The sequence below is a fragment of the Epinephelus lanceolatus genome, chromosome 22 (assembly GCF_041903045.1).
Source record: "Epinephelus lanceolatus isolate andai-2023 chromosome 22, ASM4190304v1, whole genome shotgun sequence".
In the NCBI taxonomy this organism is placed as follows: domain Eukaryota; kingdom Metazoa; phylum Chordata; class Actinopteri; order Perciformes; family Serranidae; genus Epinephelus; species Epinephelus lanceolatus.
The window spans coordinates 35,058,595-35,085,544 of NC_135755.1; the positions used below are offsets into that span (position 1 = coordinate 35,058,595).

General features: G+C 40.5%; 1 protein-coding gene across 1 annotated transcript in view; it reads right to left on the minus strand.

The window, feature by feature from the left end:
- ache (acetylcholinesterase (Yt blood group)) overlaps window positions 1-21,083 on the minus strand; it is a 46,438-nt gene extending 25,355 nt beyond the window's left edge. Inside the window, exon 1 of the mRNA XM_033609273.2 lies at window positions 20,944-21,083. The gene's annotated coding sequence lies outside the window, so the exon portion shown is untranslated. The remainder of the gene's footprint in view (window positions 1-20,943) is intronic.
- Between the last annotated feature and the right edge of the window lie 5,867 nt (window positions 21,084-26,950).

Here is a 26,950-nt window from a genome sequence, read left to right on the forward strand (position 1 = left end):
CCTCCTCTTCATGCTGTACATTCTCCCCGTCTGTCAGTTAATCCATTGTCTTGGACTTCAGTTTCACTGCTTTGCCGACAACATTCAGCTCTACATCTCCACCAAGCTACTCACTCTACCTTCACCAACTGCATCACCAAAATAAAATCATGGCTGCAAACCAACTTCCTCAAACTTAGCTGTGACAAATCAGAAGTTGTCATCATCGGTCCTAAATCTCTTATCAAATGCACCCATAACTTCTCCTACTCCATCCACAGTTGCACTGTACTCACCTCCTCCCATGTCCGTAACCTTGGTGTCATCTTTGATAAAAAACCCTCTCCTTTGACCAACATATCAAACACATCACCAAAACAGCCTTCTTGCATCTCCAAAACATTGCCCGCCTCCTTCCATCCCTCTCCTTTTCAGCTGCAGAGACTCTCATCTACACATTCATTCCACTTATACAAACATGCTTATGTTATTAGCATAAGCCTATGACATTTCCCATTGCATAAAGTAGCCTAGCAGCTAGCAGTCTTTTCCTCTACCCATATGAAACTGGGTTAAATCACACACAACACTTAAAATGCTATTTTGTGGGGGCTTAAATGTGTCTTTCCTGTGAACGGTAAGTTAAAAGAAAGCTTAATTTCCACTGATGGAAATAGCTTTCAGTTTAAAAATCAAACTGGAGTTTAGGTATCCGTTGCTCTGTCAGCACCAATACCTTTTCGAAACGGCAACGGCCAATGGGGAAACACTGATAGCTGGAGTCCATCCAAAAATTTTGCGATTTTAGATTTTTTTCATATTACCCAGCCCTAAAATAATATCCATACTGGTCTCAAGTAAATTCTTTATGAGCTATGTACAGTGTGACCGCACAGACACATTTGATGTTGCAGTGAATATATCAGCTGGATAAATTTACTGTGGACACAGAGTGATGTTAATATTGTGAGAAATTTGTTCACATAAGACAATATGATAAGGTAGCCAGGCCTAAGAGAATGAATCTCCTCTTTAGCTTTACTCACACTGTCCACATTGAAAACATGTTGGAAGTCCATTGATAACATCATCACCCTGTTTGTTTAAATGTGTAAGTGAGGGACAGAGAAAGGTGACATCACCAAAATAGATTCTCTATACAACTGAGAGGGGAGTGTGTTCAGAAATAGTATCGATACACACACACACACACACACACAGCTGACCCCTATCCCTTACAGCACCTCCAAACTAATCCCATCACTATGACAACCATACATTGCAAAACATAAACAGGAGCCTCCAACCTGACAGGTGGGAGGCAACTGTCTCCAGGCATTGTTGTGCATTTATAACAAAATGAGGTACGTCACTGTGTTTATGAGATCTCGTTGCAGCAAGGTGTTGTATGGTGGACAGACTCAGACTGGGACCACAGTTAAGTGTTCGTTAGAGCTGATGTAGCCCATCACATGTATAGCTAACCTGAAACAGGACCTCACACATATGAAACAATCTTACGAAACCTATATGAATAAGATCTATAGAACATGCTTAACATTGTGGCTTAATGGTGGTGGAAGTGGAGACTAGTGGTAAACACAACAACTATAATATTATATACTATTCAGGCTTTATTTTGATGAGCATCTGACTTAAAGGACAGCATCAGTGCTAACTCGGCAGGTAGAGTGCTGGGATGGGTTTTCATTCACCTGTTTTTTGCACAAAAATGACCGAGTGCACTGTAAACAGACTTAGTTAATAAACTGTGAAAAGGCTTGGGCAGAATCACAATATTATGGTATACTGGGGTCTCCAGAGATCCCAACGGTATGATTTTCAATACCCTCAAAAATACAGATGCTCTTCTTTCTATTAACCTCATACTGGATAGGCTGTATTTAGAATGTTTTGCATGTATTGCACATTGTGTGTCACCAGAGGTCAGTCTGGTGCAACTGGCAGCTGAGCTGACTGCGAGTGGTGGGGATAAAGTAACAGGACTGTCAACAGCTCCACATAAATACCACCATACACCTCAGAGAAATTCCAGGAAGAAGGTATTAAGATATGAAAAAATAGATACCACCCAACCCTAATTGTGACGTAGATGAAGTATGTGACTTAAACGTCCAAGAAGCTTCCACCCCACTCGAGGGAAAAAGTTGCAGCAGATGAAAACATCACATCTGGCATGTCTTCACTTGATGATTCTGAAGTATGTTGGCAAATTTAAAAAATGTATACCAAACATACTAGTCCCCTGAAAAACATTTCTGGTTGTGAAGTTGCAGACATTTGTGACACAAACATCTCACACATAAAAACCATGCCAGGTAATTCCCTGATGTTCAGCACGGCAGCTGGGGAAAACTGTTCTGCACTATGTGCAACTCTTTGGTGGAACACCAACGAAAGTCATAGACTGACAAACTGTTTTTCTTACCACAAAACACTTTTGGAGAATGAAACTTGTTGACAGCAGACAAGACAAATCACCATGACAGAGGCTGTTTCCTTCCTCTCTATGTTGATCGAAACGTTGATCCTTACAATAAACATTTGAGGAGCTATAACAGTGTGCGGACTTCACCTTTTTTAAAAGTCTGTTTGCCTGTTGGTCCCGCACCTGTGATACTTTGGATGTGCGTGCTCTACCCTACTTAGAGGCTGTTTCCTTCACATCTATTGCACATGCTGAAAGAATCAAGGTAAATTAGATTAATTAATCACAGACTCAGAACAGGGAAGTTTATTCTCACTGGAATAAGTTGCCTTTGATTTTTAATGAATAATGCAGAAAAAATACTATACTATATTCTACTATATTCTATTATATTCTACTATAACACGATACTCTATGATACAATATAATACTATAGTATAATCTACTATATATACTACACTATATACTATACTACCTTCTTTAAGGTCCACGCAGTTCAATGTATTCAGCATCATACTTGCATTTGGCCATGTCATTGAGCTAGTTTGTTGTCTCTGTCATGCAGCTGTGCATTAGTCACTAACTTTACTGCAGGGAACGGCACTTCAAATGAAAAGCTCTGTGCCGGAAATTCACTGTGCTCCATAATAAAGTGTTTTTTACAAACTTGACACATTAGTGAGTCACTTGTGGTCCTTTCAGAATGGACCCAGGATGCACTTTTGGACCAGGACCCACCTGTTGGGAATCACTGTTCTATACTATACTAAACTACACTATACTTTACTACACACAATATATTAGGGATGCACAATATTGGATTTTTTTTGCTGATATCCAATATGCCTTATTTGACCGACAACCAATACTGATATTGATATATCCACTCTTTCCCCACCTAATTTTAGTGATCTTCGGGTCTCTTCTAACATCATACTATACTATACCATACCATACCATACCGTACTGTACTGTACTATACTATACTATACTATACTATACTATACTATACTGAACTGTACTGAACTGAACTGAACTGAACTGAACTGTACTGTTTGGCCCATACAGCTGCAAATCCACACTGAGATACAAACACTAGTGGAAAAGACATGTCTGCTGTAGTACAGGACAAACATGAAGGTCCAGGAATGTGGACTCAGATGCCCTTTTCCACTGGCTCAGTGTAGCACACTTTAGCTGTGGGCAACATGGATGGCTGTCACCGGATGTATTTCACTACAGGGCAGCCTGCACGGGAGCACAACTGTAACATTTGTGGTTTGGAGTTTTGTTTCAATCCTTAGTTCCTGTTCCCATGTTTGTCTAACAGACAGCCATCTCACTTTTTTCTGTTGCCTTATGAACTGTAACTGCTGCTCTCTCACATTAAAAGCTTTTCACTGACCAAAAGGCTTTTATTCAGAAGAAGCTGCAGTGTAAGCCCTCATTTCCAGTTGGCTTCATCCACCCTTGGTGCCATAATTCTAGCGCTGTATTTATTGTCATACTGCTGTGTATTTCCATCTAACACCCCTGCATGTCCTACATGAAAACATTATATTCCTGTCAGAAACAAGCTGGTCTGGAGTCAGCCCCACTGCACTGCTGTAAAAGAAGAGGAGTGAAAACTGGCCACAACTGATGGAAGCCACTGACCCACCTATTGATATAATAATGAAGCCCTTCTAGTCCTAATTTAGCAGCGTTAGTCACATTTGCTACTGAGTTAATTTAAGTTAGTTAATGTCAGTTATTTCATCATCAAATTCACTTACATTCATACTTGGACTTGGGATAGCATTTTACCAAATTTGTATCCAGTATCAGAGCAACTTGAATCTAACTCCTTTCAAATCCCTTATGCAATCCAACTGGATCCATCCTTCATCTTTTAACATTTGTAATAAGTCTGTCACTTACTACTTTTGTAGTATTAAATTAGTCTTGGGAATTAATACATTGTCCCAGAAATGGTTGTGATAAACAATATTATTGTCATTTTGAGACCATTTTATGCCACTGATATAATAATACAATAGCATAATAATGCAAGTAAAATGCAATTCAAGGAGCAATTAACTTGTAATTCATCACAATATTCAGACACTGGAATTTAAATATGAAAAAAATATTTCTAATATTTTCTGAAAACATAATAAACTAGAAAAGCACTCGGAGAGCGCAGACCTCTGCCAAGCAGCTCGGATTTCCCTCCATTTTATTATTTTATCCACTTCGCTTTAACTGATCACCACCAAAATTTTATCATCTGTTCCTTGTCCCATTATCAACCTTTCCTGAAAATTTCATCAAAATCCGTTCAGAACCTTTTGAGTTATTTTGCAGACGAACAAACAGACAAACAGACCAACGCCGGCGAAAACATAACCTCCTTGGCAGAGGTAACAATGTGGGTTGATATTTACAATAAAGTATATTTTAATCAAAGTACCTTTATAGGAGTAGTCCAGAATTACTCAGTTTTAGACTTAATACAAAATTTGGCCAACAAAAACAAAACCACGGGATGCCCCTTGCAACTAATAGACAAGCTTAGTAAGGCTCCAGGAACACCGCTGTTACCTCCATATTTCAGCCGGTATGTTGCAGTCGGCTTCCAGGGATGGATGGCCTGGGAGAATGGAAAATGAAGTTGTTGAAGGGTTAAACTAAGGACTTTTTGGCTCGTTGCCAGGGGGTGACAAGCTAACAATTATCAGGACTGTGCCTCTTCCATTCTAAAACTGCAGCTGTAGGCTACTGGTGAGCTACACTGTGTCGTCTTTGAAATGTTGTTCAAGCAAGTCGGCAGGGTTGGAGAGAGAAAAAAGGGGGAGAATGGCCACACCCAAGTCTTGTAATGGTCGGAAAAACCCTGCTGTTTATTTTGGCATCATGTTGGCTAAAATGTTGGTGACAGTCTATGTAAACAAACATCCATGTAAACACAAAGGGCAATATCGAGGTTAGCAAAATGGTCGAGGTCATGTCCATATACATCGTACGAGAAGTCAATAATGTGACAGGACTGCAAGGCAGCAAACTGAGATCAATACAATATGAATAATAATAAATAAAAAACAATAATCTAAGTAATGTGAAACAAAATAAATAAAGGATAAAGCGAATAAAAACAGTAATAAAAAAACATAATTTAAGTTAGAATTTAAAAACTCAGGATAAGCTTATTACAGACACTGGGTCCATGTTGCCGAAAATCAAGGGAGGACCTCATGTAAGAGAGAGGGAAGGGGGAGGCAATGCAGGACTGGAAGAAGGAAAGATGTTTTTATGGGGTGGGTGGGGGGGTGTTATTTATAGCAGTGACAGCTGCGTGGTGGGAACAACAGGGTGGAGGTAAAAAAGTGGACGCAGAGTAAGGCTGCTGGGAAGTAGAGAATAAGGATGCTGGAAAAGGAGAGGAGAGGAAAAGATTAGCCTGTGGGTTTTGGGAGCAGTGAAGTCTGATGGCTTGTTCATACTATTTATGTACAATTTTTCATTTAGAGCACCTTCATGCTCAGTGACAAGGTAATTTATGTGAAACTGTAAGAAATTTAAGTTGTGGGGGGGATACAGATGTTGACAGCTAACAGTGAGCAGTTCCTCAAGCTTGGATTACCTACCACAACAGGCTTGAGTTAAAGGGACAGTTCACCCCCAAAATCAACCGGATTTACCGCCTTGTGTTGCATGCCTCTGCAATTAAGTCAAGTTGAAGTTACAGTTTACACCCAGGTCTGTCCAGAGTCATATGTAGCCATGACAGTAAACAGTGCTTCAAATATGGCTGCAAAGAATCTATATATTCTAAAACTTGGATGCTTCACACACATCTTCAAGAGCTATACATCTTCAAAAGCTATACAATCAATAGAGTTTCAAGGTGGACACCAAAGATGAGTGTCACCAATTCTGATCAAATGTCTCCCCTTCTGTTCCTGAGATATGACTTTCATTAACATGCATAAAAATGTTTTATGCAGAACATTATGATGTCACAGTGAAGCTGACCTTTGATCTTTTAAATATAAAATGTCATCACTTCATCATCTTATACTATTGGACATTTGTGTTAAATGTTGTCATAATAACTTATGAATTATTGATGGTCAAAAACATGTTTTGTGATGTTGAAAGTGAGCTTGACCTCCTTTCTGACCACCAAATTCTTATCAGTTCAGTTTTGCTTCCATGTGAACGTTTGTGCCAAATTTGAGGAAATGAAGGCATTCTTGAGATACTGAGTTCACAAGAATGGGATGTACGTACGTTGGGACCGGTGCAGAGGCATAAGAACACATATTTTTCCTTTTACCTGTAGTGCTATTTAATCAATCAATCAATCAATTTTATTTATAAAGCCCAATATCACAAATCACACAGCCTCACAGGGCTTTACAGCATACGACATCCCTCTGTCATCTGTCTGTTTATTTATTAACCTAGAGTTGCTGAATGTTGGAGATATCAGCCATAGAAATGTCTACCTTCTCTCCAATATAATGGAACTAGATTGCACTCGGCTTGTGGAGCTGAAAGCGCCAAAATAAAAAAATAAAAAAACATTCGAAAAAACTCCAACAGCAATGTCTCTTTCCAGAAATCATGACCCGGTTACTCAAGATAATCTACAGACCTTGTTGTGTGCAGTTTCATGTAGGAAGTATTTTCTTTCTACTGAACAACACCCACCAGCTGTATCACTGTGCAAAAGATGAATCCACTGCTGGCACACCTAGCACCACTGGGCTTCCTAACTGGAGGAGGATGTCATTATGTTTACATCTCACTCTGTCACAAAGCTCTCGTCCATGAGTAGATGCACGCGTCCTTTTGTGCGGTGATATGGTCAGCGAGTGTAGTTTGACAGAAATGCATTAACTATGCATTTGTTTCAGCCCCACTTTAACTTTTGATGACTTCTGAAGGTGATCGCTGAGAAAAGAGGAGGAAATTGATTAATACAGTGGGTAAGGAAATAAGAGAGGAGGGCAGAGGGAGACACTGAGTGGAGGGGCCCGGGACTGGGTGGGAGAAAGTGTGTCACTTCTCAAATTAGACTGAGGAATTTGTGTATGAAGTTCACAGGAGGATTGGTTTCACTGGGGGCCGGTGCATGTCACGTGTCTCTCAGAATAAGACACTGGACAGAGAAGTCAATATCAGTGAATGAAAGACAGCACACAGCCATATATTTGTCAATAAAGTTGAAAATCATTACTAATTTTCTGGAAATAGTACTAAATATTTGTTAGATTTCTGAAAAGCCATGTAAATATGGAACAGATCTGTGATCAGTTAGGTGTAGCTTCATTATAGAGATCCTCTGAAGAAGTGCGTGAGGTCAGATAATATCTATAAATAAGAAAAACCTTCAAATCACATAAGAAAGATAAAGGAAGCTCAAAGGCAAAATTCCGATAACAGAATTGGAAAGTTAAAAGTCTCAGCTGATCAGTGACTGACACTCTTCAGTACAGAGACAGAGGAAAGACAGTTTGGGATGTGAAAACTTGTGATGGGCAGATTTCAGTATTTTACTACTAATGTTAAATTGCAGCTCTAAATGGTTAAATAGTACATTTCACAATATCAGGTTACAGCCACTCTAATACAATTTCGTTTTGAAATGCATAACTATCACCATATTCACTTGGGAAATGCTGCTGACCCCGTTTAAGTTTGTAAAACTGCGGGGTTGCCTTTTAGTGTGGACAAGAAAAAAAAACGGGACTTTTGGAAATAATGATGCAGACACCCACGTTTCACTTCCCAAATTGGGTTGTATCAGTCACTAGTCAAGCCAAACCATTATAGCTAGGTCTACATACCTTTGGCATGACTGCCTTTGGTGATGGATAATGCTCCTAGTACCGGTCAGATATGTCTCCATATTTGCTTTGTCACAAGATTCTCTGTTTTCTGCTGCCTTGACCGGCAAAGAAATCTCTGGCCTTACTTTCCACCATATTTGTAATGTTTTCCGTTACCAAGCAAACAACAGCAGAGAAGACAATCTGCTTCTTGTTAACATCAGCATGCGCATGCCCAGTGTACATGTATAGTAATGTGATATGAGTTTTCTTGTGTTAGCATGGGTGGAGATTATTTCTAAAATGGTGCTAAAATGTTCATGTGTCTAGAGATTGTTTTCATTTTAAAACACTGTTTAAAAAACAAAACAAAAAACAATCAGAGTGGATGTAAGCTAAAGTCTGGACCAATGACTTCAGTTCAGACCAATGATTTGCTAAAAGACAAAACTGTTTTTGAACACTGCAGAGAAAAGTTGCAGCGGTGTGAACTGGCTTAAGCCCGTTTATGGTGTCCCTTGCAACTCAGCTGGTTAAACTGCCAGTGGCTGGATTTAGAACGTAAAGCTCTTCACCTGTTTCAACAGCCAATTAGCTTGTGGTGGAGTCTGCTGGTCAAGTCAAAGTGAGCAGACGGCGTGTTGACTTGCTGTGCATGTGCATGTCCGTCCCCGCTGAGTCCTCTGTTTTTGTCCTCAAAAACCTCATGGTGTTGGACCGTGGGTCACTGCTGCTGCTCACTGTATGTGCTTATGATCATTTTCACAACACTGCAGAACAGTCCATTGCAATTAGTTGCCTGTTTCAACTCGTCTCGTCGTGAATCTTCGGTCTGAACTGGGCTTAAGACTCTCTCCATCAAAAACATGTTGCAAAATGTTATCTACATGTATGGGTAAAACCAACAGAACTGTGGATTAAATAAACAGAGTAAAGGAAAAAAAATGAAAATAATGTCTAGTGTTCCAGACTTAATTTTTTACCAGACTGCTGTTTGCTGCTGCTTTAAAATTCAGGACTGTTGTGTTGATTTGTAGTGAGCCAGGAGCATAACACAATGGGCTCTAGTTTCCCAGCGCAGCGCAGGTGGTGCAGGGTGGCGAACCCCGCGCAGAGCTAGTTTCCAGCAGCGCAACCCGAGGCGCGCTCAGTTTGGTAGTTTGGCAGACCGAGGTGCGCTGAGATGGGTGTGGCGGCGCAGCAGGGGGAGGTGTCGACAGATCCAGCTCGGCGCAGTAACAGTTTCGTGCCAAAAGGCTTCGCCGAAGGTGCGCTAAAAGCTCACCATCTGAAACCAGGTCTACTGTCAGCGCAGGAGGAGCGCAGCCGGTGTAAGCCGAAGTTTGCAGACAGTGCGCACACGTCACCAAAACCTCACAGGCAGGTTTCCAGAATATCAGGCACATTAACAATGCAATAAATAGCCACAAAACCACTATTCAATGCAACTATCTGCAATCAGCACATAAATATATCTCTATATCGACTGTCCCGTCACATCTGATGTCAGATCAAAGGGGACTGGCACTGTTCGGCACATTTGGCACGCGTAATGGAAACCCAACCTGATTTGATTAACACAGCCTGCAAACTAATGAGTTCACATCCCTCTCAGCCAACCACAAACAGCCACAGCATCAGATAGGGAGTATATATTCAGCATCTGTCATCTTAGAAAAGTCAAAAGAAAAGAAACAGTGAGACTGCGAGAGAGGAAGAGAGAGCGCGCGTGCACGAGAGAAACGCAACATTTATTTATTATTGTGGTGACCTCCTCCCAGGCTACCTTTGCATCATCAGCCCGTGGAGGTCTGCTCGCAGTTCCGTATATTCGGACAATGCGAGCAGACCTCCCGGACCAAAACATAAGTTTCCTCCTGGGAGGAGTTTGGCTGTCTGATGCTGCTGCTCTCTTCTGCAATGGCGAATTGAATAAACTCTCATTACACCTTCGTGCGGCGCATTTAAGGGCGAGGAGAGGGGCTCATTTGATTGGTGTGATGTGTGTAATGCTGTGTTCCCACCAAACACGAATTCGCAAATCTCGCGTCAAGATTACATACAAAGTCAATGCAAAGACGTGTCTAGCACGACGCGATGAACGCGATAGAGGCGTCTAGCGCGGCGCAATAGACACGAAATTCGCGTCCAACGCCTCATCGCTTGAGTTGAAAATATTGAACTTTTGAGGCGAATTCGCGTGACGCTGTGCCGCGAAAGCCAATCAGTGTTGAGATTCTCCCGACGTCACTGGCGTGTGTCAACAACGTTGTTGACACAGTAATAAACTGCTACTCACCAGAGACAGATGGACAGATGCTCCGCAGCTGAAATGGAGCGCCTGTAGTTGGTGTCCTGCCGGGAGATCCTGGCGCCAACCCCCGCCAACAGGTCCTCAAACTGGGCCCCAGTCAGCCTGAAGTACCGCTGAAAGTGGCTATCATCCAGACAGAGTTCCTGGAAGAGGTGGTGAAACTCGCTGAGCTGGATGCGCTTCTGCAGGATAGGGTGAACCCAAAAACGACGGCTTTTGGCCCTCCCACGCATTTGGGACATCCAGAGCAGGTACAAAGCAGCGATGGTGGTTATCTCAGCCATGGTTGTCAGTGGCTACCCGGAGCTATATGATACTACGTGTCTACTCTACAGAGACCGCAACAAAAAGGAGCAGGCTTGGGTGAAAGACGCCGAGGAGAGTGGTCTACTTGGTAAGTTCTGTAAATATGTGTCCTTAATTAGTTTGCAGAATGGTTGTACTATGAACGTTAGCACTAGCTTAGCTCCAGTTAGCGCAGCCGGCTTCCCTGCTACTTACTTACTTACTTACGCAAATTACCAAAATGGTCAGGCGTCGAAACTCGGGCGTTACGGGCGGCGCGTTACGAGCGATTAAATCGCGTTCATCGCGTTTGTTGGGAACACAGCATTAAACCCACTCCACGCCTTCTCTCCTCCCTTTTTCCGACTTGCGCCGGTAGGAGGGACGGAGGCGGGAAAGAGGAGTAGCTGCGCCAGGGCGCACGGTGTGCCAAACTTACAAAATCCGCCTGGCCACACCCAGTTGGCGAAGCGCAGGTGCGCTGCGCCCCTGCTGCAGATATGGATCAGTGACAGTGGCAAATTTTCATATTCAAAGGTACACTGGCAGCCTACAACCATAAGTCTGAGCAAATAACAGTTATTTCCATTTTATTTTTGTTATTTCCCATTAATTCCCACAATTTCCTATTAACTTCCATGGAAAGTCTCAACCTTGAATATTCCCTGAATTTTGCAACCCTATAATGTACCCTGTACAAGTGAGCACTGGGCCCTGTGCCAGACAGACTGGCAGCAGGGGAATCAATGGAATTTTCCATTTTGCAGTTAAGCCATCTAATGTTTCACACAACATCGTGATTACAGGACGTAAACACTGACACACACACACACACACACACACACACACACACACACACACAGACACACACACACACGCAGTGATAGGAAGATACTGAGTAGGGCTTAGAATGGGATAGACCTGAGCCAACATCAGGGCTGTCTGAAACCTCACTCATTCCCTGTTCTATCTACTTCTATTTTGGCTTTCTGAGAGCACTAACCTGCCTTTACCCTGTGAGCTGTGAGGAACACTGTGAGAGACTGTCACCTTCAAACCTGAACTGAACCGCAACTGTATGTCCATAAATGGTCCTGGACCCTGTTTTCATGGAGTTCCAGAGGATTAATCCAACCCTACTGAATGTCAACTGACAGAGGGGGCAACATTTTCAGGGTCCTTTACAATACCCTCATGTTTCCACATGATCTGTTACATTAGAATTTTGGCATATCCAGCGTATCCTCATGAGACCCAGCGGTAACTGATGCCCTGAAATGATGTGACATCACGGCAGGTTGATATGCAACCATCTTCTCTCCAGACTGAGACACACAGTTTCATCCATGCTGGTCTTCTGTATTGTCATAGTGTGATATAGTCTACCATTACTTGATGTATGCTGAATGCTAACATATTAACAGCTATGCAACTCCATAATATGTCTTGGCTGTATGTTTGTCAGCTTGTTTTACAGTTGTTCTATCCTCCTGTGGCAACAATTAATTGATGCTGCTTTAATTTAATTTGATTTGATTTCAGTTCAACTCAATAAAACTTTATTTATCCCAAAGGAAAGTCTCGTGCCAGAGAATGTTTCAATGACAGTAACACAAAATATTTGTCAAAATATTCAAAATATACAAGATATAAAGTGTTTAAGGAGCAAGAGCAAAAACAAGTGCCTAATAGAGTAACAATTAGAAGTAAGGTAAGTACAGGAGTTACTAAAACTGAACTAAAATGGTGGAAATATGGTGGCAATAGCTTTAACTTAAGTCAAATTAACTAAAATTTGGATTTTCAAAGTAAAGGCCTGGTCATCCTAGCCTTTAAAATAGCAAAATTTTGAGGCAATTAGGGTGTTTAATATCTCATTCATGAAAATCCCAGTATAATTCTTAATATCATATGAAAAATTCATATCAGGATACTTGTTATAAATTGCAGATACTAAACAGTACAGTGTAGAACATTACAATAAAGTAATTAAGCATAACTTCATCTGCTGTCCATAAAAGGTGTCGGCTGAAGCTATAGCTTGTAACGCCTACCCTTTAAACAGCACATCATATTTAGCAATCAACAACAAAACAAACCAAAACAGGCAAACAAGGAAAAATAGCAACAACAACAAAAAAAGAAAAACAACATACAAAATATAAACTTTTGTTTAAACCTACTTAAAAGTTCTACATGTTTTCAGTTCCTCACAACAACTGTTCCATAAACTCACTCCTTTAAATGAAATACAATCTAGTTTGGCATTGGCTTTCACCAATAATGATTTTTTAACATAAAAATACTTTGCAAAGTATGTTAACTTTCTCTCTTTAGAAACAACTTTTGGATACTTATTACCCAACCCTGGCGGCAATTTCACCTCACTCCGACGGAATCACGGTTATTAGTGGTTCCGTTCTCAGGGACCCAAGGAAATCCTAATATTTTGTGTCAAGTTCAACTTTGGTGAACTTTGACTTGTGGCTTGTGAATAAGAAGAAGCTAACTTTCCTAGTAGTTATTATTTTGGAGTAAAAACTGCTCCACTAAAGAGTAATGGTTTGCAGACAGGTATGTCTTTTTGATAAACTGTGTGAAGTTGCTGTCCAATTAGCAACCAAGCTGAGCTAAATAGCTAATGGTAACTTGGTAGCTGACCATTAGTAGGGGGGGGGGGGGCTTTATTCCCCCTATTCAATAACTTTTCATTGAATGAAAGTGAATACAATGGTGCACAAAATTCCAGGGGAAAGTAAACATGACAGTAGAGAGACAATGAGGAGAAACTTAGGGAGCTATTGGGAATGACAGTGCAGCTCACCAGCTCAGCAATTCACCAACTGACCCTGTAGCACCTTCTGGTGTGGCCGGGCCTTAAGCACAGCTTTGCCTTGGCTCCCCTCTGGAATACCTCTGTTTTAATAACCTTTGATTAATCCAGGAGGCTCCTTAGCAAGATCAATGATAGCCAAGCTAACTACTTTCATTATTGATAAGGCAATATAAAAGTCCAGCCACTTACCAATATACACACACATCAGTCAGATACGAACAGTGCACAAACATTAAGCCCTTTAGTTTGAGGGTGGTAGCAGTGAGGGGTATGTGTGTGAATCCAGATTTACTCATTCACAGTAATTTGCTTCTTAAGTGACTTATTTAACCAATTCCATTTCAAATATAACAAAAGCCCGAGCACACTGGTTCCTACTGAAGATGTAAATCACAAATATATTGTTGCATTTATTTATTTAAGCTAAATCATTTTCTAAAACATGTGGACACTGTAGCTTTTAGCAAACCCTAGGAAATCGTGGATTTGTTGGGGACTATTTCCAGCAGCGGATTAATCCACATTTGGGGCTGTAGTGAGTATTTAGGGCAGCAGGACGGTGTGTGTAGGATTGGAGAAGCTGCGGGGGTTGGGGGTTGCTACTGGACATGAGTTTGTTGTTTTTTTGTTTTGTTTTTTCATTTAAAATGTGTAAAATCTTTGTCATCCACACACACACACACACACACACACACACACTGGACTGTAACTAACTGTTAGCATCACATGGCTAACATTACCCAGAAAGAATTGCGCCTACAATGCCTATGCTTTAAAGCTATTAACATGACTAATAGCTTATTATCAATTCACTACTAATAATTTTAAATTTGTAATATTATTTTTATTATTAATAACTCTAAAGCTAGAGAAAGCAAAAGATTTTTTTTCTTTTCAAGTTCACTTATAATATTCCTATGATATAATGTCATAAGCATCGGTGTAATATTACAGGGATTATTTGCTGTTTTACAGCAGAAAAATACTTTAGCCATTTAGTGCAGTTCAAACAAGAAATATCCCACTTTTAACTGCAGATACTGCCTTTTTCATAGGTTATAACTAGACTGATATAGCACCGTGGATGACGATCTCAATCATTACTCTTAGTGGCATCTGAAGTGGTTTTACATCATCACAGACAGTGCTGTCTGACAGCAGAAATCTAACACCCATGTATGATTTAAAGGCCATCTGGCTCCAGATGATGGCAGAATGTTAATGTGGAGAATCAACCCATACAGCTACAGTAAACATAGTCTTTTCTCTGCCCACTCAAACATGAAACTGTTCACTGTTTTCTGTCATGACACTTAACCCACCCACAGGCTGTGCAGGTTACAAGTCAAGCTGCACATCCAACACAGCCCCTGCAGCAGTAGAGTGTAGTGTGAAAACTATAAAATGCTATTGCCAAGTTTATCCATGGTATCAGCTCAGGTCTACAAGAGACTATGAAAGTGATAGCCCAGTTGTTCTGTGTGATCAGACTTATGTATCATGACCATACAAAAATCCTGCACAAACTGAACAGTGAGCTAAATTGATTGGATGACAGCCGCAACTTAACTTTGCCATCTTGTTCATCTTTAAATCCTCTCACACTGTGTAAAACAGGCAGCATAATTCAATATTTAATATCAGATAAATGATAACATTAAAAGGAACGTTAAAGGGTAACTTTGGTATTTTCCAACGTGGACCCTATTTTCTCGTGTTTTGTGTCTAAGTGACTCAGGCTATTCTCACAGATTTTTCTTATGTTTTCCAACAAAAAGCAATGCACCTAATGTCGTACATATCCCACTTATTTTAAAAGGCTGTGCTTTATAAATGATAACAACAGCATTACATGGAAATAATAATCATTTATCGTCCCTGTTATATGGTGGCTGATCTCGTCCTCTGCTTGGAGGGTAAAGAGCTCCCAGGCCGCATTGTTTTCCCAATTTGTAGCATTTTCAGAAGGTGTTCTCCTTCTTTGCGTTAGTTAACTTAACTAGTAATATTAACTGTTACTAGCTACTTTTGAAATCTCCTGCAGTGGGTCGCATGCATAACATGTCATTCAAACGTTCAGTCTGTTCTCACAAATTTTTCGTATGTTTTCCTTCGAAAAGCAGTGCACCCAAATTCATGCATATCCCACGTATTTGAAAGGCTATAATTACGTGACCGATATGTGAACAAGGAAGCCGAAAGGTTGGGGTGGTGGATGGGTCACAAAAGACCGAACTTTCACCCGGGACTTTCCCCTGAGGTTGTGTGTTCAGATCCGTGTGCACTGATTTTAGGATACGTCCTCATCATGTTTCTTTTCCTAAACCTAACCTCTAACTTAACATTAATTATGTAACTGTTTGTTAAGGACATAACATCATTCATGGGGTACAAATTTGTAGACTATCATACAAACTATTGTCCATGCATTTTTCGTAGGATACTGTACGAACCGTTCTATGAGAATACGTTGAGTGACTAATGAGAACGGCAATATTTTACACTGGTCCACTATTGGGTGAATACACTTCAGCCAGCAGCGGCAAAACAGACTGCAATGTAACCACTCAGGCATGTTTGAACAATTTTTGTCCACTAAAAGTGCTTGTTTTTGCCATTGACAGGCTCAGATTATTATTTTAAGTGTCTGACAACATTATGGAAAGGATTCCTACAGAGATAAAACTTTTTGTTAAAGGGCATTATCCTTTTTATTTGACCAAACAGCCCCAAAAATGCCATCGGCAATCACACCAGACTCCGTTTAAATAAAAAGTGAGTTAAGTGCATACAGAATTAGGGGTTTATTTCAACCAAAGCAGGGTTTGTGATTGTTAGAACAGTGAAAAAGACAAACCATTTCTGACTTTTATTTTGTTTCTGTTGACTTTTAATGAAGTGTGTTTTATGATGATAAAAAACTGTTTTTTAAATGGAGTCTATTGGAATTGGTAATGCCGATTTCAATGCTGTATCTGGTTAAACAAAAAGGATCTTACTCTTTGACAAAAAGGTCTCTCTCTGTGGGGATCCTTCCCATAATGTTGTCAGACACTTTGAGTAAAAATCAAGCCTGTCAGTGGCAAAAACAAACACTTTTAGAGAACGTAAATTGACGGTGCTCACTTGTTTGTGGGCATTACATTGCAGCCTTTTTTGTCTCACTTGATACTGGACCAATTTCTTAAAAAAATATTGTTCTGCAGGGTCACTGAAACAGGGTAAAATAGTGTGTGCCTCCACTGGTCCATACTTTCAGATCCATTCCAAAGCAGACCCCCCCATTGGGAAACCTGCCCAATGTGCATGAATACATTAAATCAAAAGACAAAATGTGGTAGATCTGAACATACCAACAAAGAGAGAGAATAATAACACTGGTGGCAGCTTGATGCTCCACCAATAAAAGCAGCCATGGTGGAAAATAGCAGCAATACAGCCATTTTTTCTTCACTTCACAGTTCACACTCTCCGTCTGCCTCAAACATCCCCGTGATGAGAATGGCACACCCTTCTAAAATTTGACATCAGATATTCGACATACACATGATGCAGAAACCTGCAACAAGACAACAGGATGCTAGCAGACCTGATTAGACTGTCAAATCAGCAGAAATCAGGACCCACATTGAGTCTTGTTAGGACTTTACCTTTTCTGAAGTTACATTACTAAGCCTTAAGTAAGTCATTAGGTACAAAATTCACACAGCCCTTCCACTGAAGTCCAGTGCTGAAAGACTGCCTGAGGACAAAGAGAGTATTTTGAAGTGCAAGGACTGTAACTTTAGAAGATATTTACTTGACTTGACTTAAGGCCTTTTCACACCAAGGCCAACACGAATATTCCAATTCCTTGCCTTACACCACAAATTACATGGTCACACAATTGTTAATTTGTGGGGTTTTTTTCACGATAATAAAGCCATGTATCTTTATTTTATTTGTCAGAGAAGACGCTATTTTGTGAGATCAATATTCATATTGTGTGAAGGAATGAAGAGAACTATGACACTGACGTCCAGAAAAATCTATTGATCTGTAAGCAGAGGTCATTATTTTATTGGCTGGTTTTCTTTACTGCAAAATAGGCAGAAAACGAAAAAGCTGCTGAAAAAGACTGCACTGCAAAATCGAAAAGTTTTGAATGCAGCGTGGATCAGCTTGTAGAAATACATGGGCTTGAATTTATATTGATATGTTCTGGGGATCGTGTCCCCCATCAGTTACATTTGTCCTTTTTACACTGCCTCTTCAAGGTGGGAATTTTATGCCTTTTTGCCGTCTCGCCGTTCTGTATGAAAGGTACAAACGTGGAATTAGGGGACAGATTTGTCTCGCCTTTAAGCCTTCACTGGAGGTAGTAACAGCACTGAAACCATGTGTGTACAAACGGGACAGCCGGCAGGACAGGATCATGGGCAGCATGAGTGTGAAGTTTCAATGTATTCTCATAGAACAGTTCGTTTGATATCCTACAAATTTGCACCACATGAAAAACGTTAGGCTACATCCTTAACGTACAGTAACATAATTAGCTTAAGTTACAGAGGTTGGGTTTAAGCAATAAAAGTTACTGTGGTTAGGTTTAGGAAAAGAAACATGGTGAGAGCATACCTTAAAATGGCTTAATGCTCACTCACAGTTCACATGGATTTGGACATGCGACTCTGAGGGGAAAGTCTGGTTTTTGTGACCCATCCACCCCCCAAAACTGCCTTCTTACAAGCGCTTGGGGCTGCTTCATTGTGTTTTGTCAGCACATTGGTCACGTGCCTGCAACCTTCAAAATATGTGGAAAATACAAAAATGTCTGCAAATTGGGGAAACAATGGGGTCCAGGAGCTCCTTACCTTCTGAGCAGAGAATGAGATCAGCCGCCACATAACAGGAATGATAAATGATTGTTAGTGCTATGTAATGCCATTATTTTTGTTTACAAAAAGTGCTGCCGATGCTGTTGTGTTACATGTCACGCCTACCTGTGCAAAAATGTAAAGGTGGTATGAAGAAGGGACTTCGTAACAGCCCTGTAGCACGACCTCTGTGTAAGAAGGGCTTCCGAAAGCACATAAAGAAGGGATCTTTTATTATCCAGTATGAACAAGTGTAATGATCACAGCAAGCAAATCCTTTTTCACAGGGGCACCAGACTATTGTTTTAAGACAGACTTAAAATTTGCGAGCTTATCCTTTAATAGGAACTGCATTTCAGTGAGCTCCATTGTGTCACTGGATGACATGTTCCTTCATGTTCATGAACACACACACTGTTGTTTATTGGGACTCAATCCCACACACACTATCTTGCCTAGTTATCACTAAAGCACCAAATGTGGATTGATCTACTGCTGAAAACAGTCCCCATGAAATGCACTTTTTCCTCCTGCTTGAGTAATGTTTGCAAAAAACTAGAGTGGCCATCTGCTTTAGAAAATTCCTGAGACTTCTTAAAGATTTGCATCTTCAGTAAGAACCAATGGGTTTGTAGCTGATTGTCTCAGACAGGGTAGGGAAATCTGAAAATATTGAGAGACTGACTAACATATTGTTGGATTTGGTCTTTATATGGGATTTGTTGACAATAGAAAATATAGAATCACACCAGCCTTATCCTTTAATCATCTAAGATTGTCAAACCAGCAAAGCAGCGTAACACAAAACCACAGAATGAAATTACTCCCCAGAGATCAAAAATGCAGAGTCAGAATTCACTTACACATATTATCCCTCCTGCAGAAATTGCATACAAACACAAATTTTAATAAATGAGTAAAACCTGTGGCATTGATTACACTTTGGCAGTCACTCCACTGAGAATGCAGATAAAGAATGTGCACCGCCAGCTGCCAAGACTGCATTAACTGTTATGACTTACAGAAGCAATAAATTCAGGACACAGTGAGCTGCGGCAGCTGAGAGGGAGGAGAGGAGGACCGCTTTGTTTTAACCACACAAACAGAAACATATCATCAAGTAGCTTCTCTCCAGTGTCTTCATCCACTTCAGCCAACAACCAGCATCACTGAGAGCACTATTATGCAATATGCAACACAGGTGGAGATCTGATCTGACAGAGCTGTTTGAGTGTCTGAGAGATTAAACAGAATATGCAACTTGAGAGAAAACCACCTCTGTTATAATTATTGTCACGACATACAGTATCCTACTACAGGCAGACCACATTCAAATGCCTCTTCCAGTAAATAATAATGATATCAAGCAACAATATTTCCACTGGTTCAAATAACATGCAATTACAGTCATACAATTTAATTTAAAAATTGTTATAAATGTTGAGGTATGTGACCCATTTAGAAATGCACAACAGAAGAAGAATGTATTGGGAAGGCAACAGTATTGTAAACAGCTGTGGTTTAAGCATGTTACCATCAACAGCATGATGGTTTTTACAAAATGGTTTGATCTGAGCCCTCTGCAAACCAAAACGAATGCATAGGCTATATAATAGGCTACTGTGTGTACATGTGTGGGTGTGAGAGAGAGACATAGAGAGACAAAGTGAACGTGTGTAAGGAAAGAAGACTCTAACATCACACAGCAGCCAGCCACACGCGTCTCGCCATTGAGGCGCGTCACACATCGATTTCCCCGAACAGTCTCCTCCATCTATAACACATATCCCGCCGTGTTCAATCACACACCTCAGAGGAAACAGTGTGTCGCACAATTTAATTATTTCATCAGTTTAATTTCCCTTTGTCGGAAAAACATATAAACATGCGTAACTGAATGCAATTTTCGAAGACGTTTACCTGCTATTCTTTCAAGCTCGTGGGCAGCATAGAGAGCAGCGTCAGTCAAATTACAATACAATTTAACTATTAACGTTACTAGGCTACTTGTTTTTTAGATGCTGTATGTGTGCCGAAAAGACACACCACTCCTGCCGATTCAGAGTTGATATCAAGCTGTGTTCGACAAGCTTTGTAGATTTGCTAATAAATGAGGGAATAATAAATTACCAGAATATTAAATGGAGCTTGGCGTGTTGGAGAACCTCACGTCCACACAGTCTGACCTGGTATTGGTTCTGTAGAGCCGGGATAAATGGCTAGTAACCATGGCTACCATTGATGTAGCAAAGATTAAAGGGCATCACATCAGTCATGCACTAGCTAAATATTGTTCGAACTGCACGAGCTCCGTGGGCGTGCAGCTCTCGCGGTGTACAGAATGGATGAAAGCACATACAAACCGACTGCTGATATCCAATAAAGGGTCGGCACCAGTGTTTCTGCCTTACCTGGCTACTCCCGCGGAACGAACCCGAGCCGACGACTTGCTCTCTTATTTCTTCCTTTTCCCGTTCTGCTCGGACAGCAACCAGCGATACCGGACTGTGGTTTGTGGCCGTATGAAAATGTTCCCTGGAGGAGAAGTGTCTCCGGCCGGCTGTCAAAGACGAAATGTCGGTAGTGCCTCCTCCCAGCAGCAGCGCGTTTACTGAACATTCGCTCGGCCGGACCGTAAAGCAGTGACGGTAGGGGGAGACTGCTGCTAATAAATACTGCTAGTAAACATAGTAGGGACACTTCCTCTCGCGAGAACACCTATGTTTGGTTCTCCTATCAAACAGTGCGGAAATGCCTATGGTGCTAAATTTCCACGGACTTGACAACCAGTGCCTCTACTGTAATCCACTAATTGGGGGAAAAAAGGAGAAGAGAAAAACATTGCAAGCATATTTTCTTTGTAGAGGACTGTAAAGAATGAATCTGAATCCCCAATGTAGTTGTTAATTAATATCAAAGCCTTAATTACGAGGCCTACTGGCATCAAATATCAAACAAAGCATTGTATGGTTCTATTGTTAATAGTGATTCCAACAGATCAAGAAAGAGTGAGGGAAATAAAGTCAGCCAAGGCACAATGAACTTATAAACAACACACTGACTGTCTGGTACAATGGCCAGGCCACTGTCGATTCAGATATTTCTCTTTTAAAAAAAAGAATTTTGTTTGTTTTTCCTCTTGGTGTCACAGCTCAAGCAGCGCCCCTAAGAGGGGTCCAAAGGGGGCCATGGCTGCGCTGATACAAGTGCGTACAATCTGAAGAACAATAAATCACCTAACATGCACATAATCCTTCAAAACAGAATTGTTGTGGAACTTAAAATGTTAACTGTACCAGTGTGAGTCTATGCACATAACACTAACTGTAAAATAAGAAACCAAGGTATGACAGTATGCGATTACTTAACTCTCATATTGACATAGTTTTCAACTAGCCTATAGACCCTTTTAGGGCTGACGTCATAATGTTGTCATTTTATTAGCTGGAGGCAAAACACGACTCGCCACCACAGGGCTGTAGGCTACATAGGAGTCTCAAAGTGTCATCTTGTTGTGTTATTGGGAGCCAGAATAGAAGGAGTCATAGCTCAAAACTTAAATTTTATTGCATACTTGCTGCCACTGCCTGTCAACAAAAACAAAGATAATTATGGTTAAATGTGATAAGACAGAAGGACTGGATGGAGGCCATCATTAAAAATGCTCACATGTGCAGCGCACACTTCATATCAGGCTAGGGAAAAATATTTTACTGTTGTAGGGATGAATAACATTATGTGTATTAAGGGTCATCGTGTCCACCTAATCAGAAATTGGGGAGATATTAAGAGGAATAATGGATTTCTCCTTAACGCTAATTTGTTTAAGCGCATTAGCTTTTGTTTGAGGATACGGAGTGTTATATTTATGATACTACTATATGTAGTTTAACTTGCTATATTTTATTGTTGTTTTTAATTTTTCTGGAATGCCTTTTTACAGGTGGCAAAGGGACTGCCAATGAAAATGAGCCTTTCAGCTAAGTCGGGTGCATTTACATTTGTTAAAATGTTGATTAATGCACACTGCCCCTTTTCTTAAATAAAAAAAATAGAAAAAAAAAAAAATGAATGAACACATTCACCTCACTTGAGTGCCTACAGTGAGTCACTGTGAGAGTGCAGTGCTCTGGAAAAGAGCAGTACATTCAGACAACACCGAATTTTCGAATGGTCCAGTTTGTTCCAGAGTGCACTCCGGCACTTAGAATGAGTAGCCTATTTCTGATGCACCACTCGCATCATCTTCCTCCATTCTCTAAAACAAGCCAACAGAACTTGCTAGCTTGCGCTAATTAATGTCTGCGGAGAATTGTTTTGCCTCCAGCTAAGCCCCATCCACCAAAATAAGGTTAGGGTAGTAGTTAGGTAAGTATTACGTAAAAAAGTGACATAATGCATATCCTCCATCGAGGTCCTGTTGGAGTTTCACAATAAGGGAAAGATGTGTGTTATCCCTTCACTTCCCCTGCTTAGCTTTGCCCTCAAAATAGCATCCTTTTATCATTAACTTCAGATCAACATATATCTATTATATGTAAATTTAAAAAATTATATTAAAAGTTAATCATACATGTAAAGTGTGGCTACTGATTTGTCAGCACCTCTTGTACGTAACAGACTTTACCTTAAGATGCAAAAAACGAAAGCCATGTCTGTTAATTAGTTTGTCTATGGCAAACACCACACTCCCTTGCGTGCTTTTCTGATCATAGTGTGGCTTAAGGCTGGGGTAGGCAGTTTAACTTTGGCAAAAATCTTATAATACACTTTGAGCATATTGTAATCCAGTAAACTGAGAGAACACCAGGATTCTGAGACTCCTCTTGGCTGTGTTTTCAGGCCTTATAAAGACACTAACCACTGACAGGAGACTTTGGCCAATCACAGGTCATTTCAGAGACAGGGCGTTTTATTGGCTTTTTCACAAATGCAGATCAGGCTTCCAGGAAGTGTGTTGGGCTTAGAGGCCGATGTTCATAGTGGCCAAATGGTGGAATTACCCCATCACGTGATGCAGCTGGTTTATAGAGACATCTGTAAATCACTTGATAAATTTTTTTGAGCATCACAATCCTCCAAAATGATTCATTTCACCACTGGGATTAAATCAGTTCAGGCTGAAAACAATCAGAAAGTCGTACAATTGAATCGTTTTATCCCCATTCAAGTTAATGAAACACTATACCGGAAATCACTAGCTCAGCCGGCCATAGTCTTTGATAATTTAGCTCCGGGGTTAATTTAGTACCAGTTTGCAGAACCCATCCTGAGCCATAACACAGGTTAGCACCAGTGCTGATGCTGCCCATTGTTGTGCTGCAACACTTGGCGCTGGGTTATGCCAGCCAAATTCAAGCCACTACAGGCACCAACTCAAGGTCCACCTCCTGAGCTGCTGCCCCCTCTCCTCCCAGGGAAGTAGTACACAGTGGTGGGGAGCACAGCGGAGGGACAGTGGTGTTGCTAACGTTAGCTAGTCAATTCTTGTCTCATTTGTGATCTGATAGGCACAGAGGGAGAGGGGCAAGGGGCTGAGTGAACGAGCTGCATGCAACTCTGCAATGAAATTAGATTAAATAAATCAGTGTATGGGGAACACTGGGTTACTGTATGAAGAGTGTGCATACGCCTGTGGTGGGAGGGAGTTAGGACAGAGAGGGGAGAGCTGCAGGAGGAGGGTGTATTTTCAAATTCTGCCTTTCTTTCTGCCTTTTTGTCTTTTCTGCCTACCCAGCCTTAAAAGATGACTCCAGTAGTTTTGTATTATACTTCCTACAGTTGGGATACCTCATGAGAGACAGATATAAAAAAAGAAGGATCAAGACTGAAGCAGCAGAGACATGGATAGACCTTACATCCCTATTATGGGCTCCAATACACTGGATCCTACATTTCCCACAATGCAACTCAGTACTGTCTCCTGTTAGACCCTCCTGCCATGTAAATACCCATGTCTCTCAAACTCCACATCCCATTTGTTGTTTGCAGTTTGTTGCACAAACTGGGCTGCCCTTACACAACTATTCCCCATAGATTCTGTCTATAGCCCACCTGCTTCAGTTGTGCTGGCATACCCCAACTCCAACCATGGCCAAGACCCCTGACATCAAACATAAAGGACTGGAATGCTGGATGTTACTGTGTGTGTGTATAACTCTTGCCATGGCGAAAGACTCAGGGCTAGGCAAGTTGTATTTGAGTGGTTGTTCCCAGTAATTATGAGAATGGGGTTGGCTGTCCTCAGCCACACACACACACACACACACACACACACACACACACACACACACACACACACACACACACAGAGTCATGGTCCGTCCCTATCCAGGCTTGCAAAGGGACAACTGTTGGCTTTTATTGGCACTGTGGAAACAACTGTTCTGTAAACCATCCCACAGACTTATATGACGAACGCTCAGAATTGTGGGAATGTTTTGCGTGTGTGTATGTGTATGCCTATGTGGGAGTTCTGAATGAACTACAACAAAAAATGAATCCTGACAATGTCACATAACTACTAGTTACAGTAGAACATTTAATGGAAAGAAAAATGAATAAAACGAATATTCACGTCAAATAATAAAAAGCTGATCTTCTTGTAATGATTAAACTGGTCAAATAATGTAAAGTTAGAGGAAACAACAAAGAGTTCACAAGGAAAAAGTAAATCATAAACCAGATAAAGTAGGTGAGAGTCATTTCACTTGTCAAGGGAAGTCAAGGTCCAGTTGAAGCACTTCCAACACCTTAGTAATACAGTCAGTTGTTTAAGTCAGTTCATCTTTGGATACATTTTGAATGAATACATTTAATGCACCAACTGCAGCACTGGCAAGGCAAGAATATGAGTGCAGCAATATGTACAGTAAGTGGCGCACATCACATGTAGTAGTGATGGGAAAAAATGAATGAATGAATCTTTTCGAATAACTCTTAATAGTATCCAGTATGTACTGGGTGAGCCTGCAGAACACTGCTCACGAATCCCTAACATGTCATAATGTAATGCAGCAAAGGCACTGAATGGACAAGCAAGGATCAATTAAATAGGACTTGGGTCAAGACTTCTGCCAGCCAAGGCCAGTGGTACAATCATGTGCTCCTTGGATTGTCATTCTTCTACCTTTGGTGTGAGCTTAAAGTTGTAATATGAAAACAACATGGATGCTACAAAAAACCTACCTTGTATTTTAATTCTCAGACTGTTTAAACAACATGCTGATACCAAAGAGCAAGGGAGATGGATCATGTGAGGTATGAAATGTGATTGCTAAATAATTTCTCAGATTCTCATGCCACATGAATGCAACACATCTGTGGAGATAACTGGGACGTCTGCTACTTGAACTAAAAAACAACAGATTTTCAGTCAATGACATTTCTGTAACACTGTATTCAACTTATATAGCCTACTTACATACACATGGAATGCTCAATCAATGCGTTAAAATGAAAAATGTATCTGTATCAATATGTACTTAAAATACTTACACACAATGACTTGTAGTGAAGAGAAGTTTTGTTGGGTGAGCAGCACTAGCTGTCGAATGTACCATAGTGGAGTGTCACAGAGAAACTGATGCCATATTTTGCAAAAAGTATCAAAATTCAAAAGGTTTGAAAGCGTCAATACATTTACACCTAGCCCTTTAAACTACTTAATACTTGTTAAACTATTAGAATTGTAATACCTAAAGTGCCTTCATTGCCTAAACCTAACCACATACTCTTACTACCTAAACGTGACTACATGCTTTTGTTGCCTAAACCTAACCCTGAGCTTTTGTTGCCTAAACCTAACCATGTGTTTTTGCAACCTAAACCTAACCACTTGCATTGTTGCACAATAAACTAAAATGCACAATGAAGTCAATACACAGTGTTGTACTGACATTGTAATTTTATTTTGAAAAAGACAGTATGCATCTAATAAGCAAAACTTGCACATTTTCTGTGAAAACATATGTGTATTTTGAAAAGACATGATGCATGATGGCGTAAATTGACATTTTGTCCCAGAACCTCAACAGCTAACCCAGGATATCTAGTGTGTCATATGTAGGTGTGAAAGTCCACTGACCAAGCGGCGATATGTGATGAGTGGGAATGTTTGCGGAGCTGAAAAGCCCATCCTTAGATTAAAGCTATCATGAAATGTAAACTGCACATGTTAAAGTAAGAGACTAATGAATTTTAAGATTCAGAATGAATGAAATGTAATAAAAGTAAAATTTAAAAGCTAGTTTAAATTCAATTACTAATTCATCTTTTGAGGACAGAAACAGGGAGATAATAATGAATTAGAAAATGTATGATCTTTTCACAATTTTCTTTCACTTTGGGTTTGTTAAAGGAGCAATAAGCGAAATTCATCATTTCTAGATTGAAGGAATTAAAAAATTGCTATGTGAA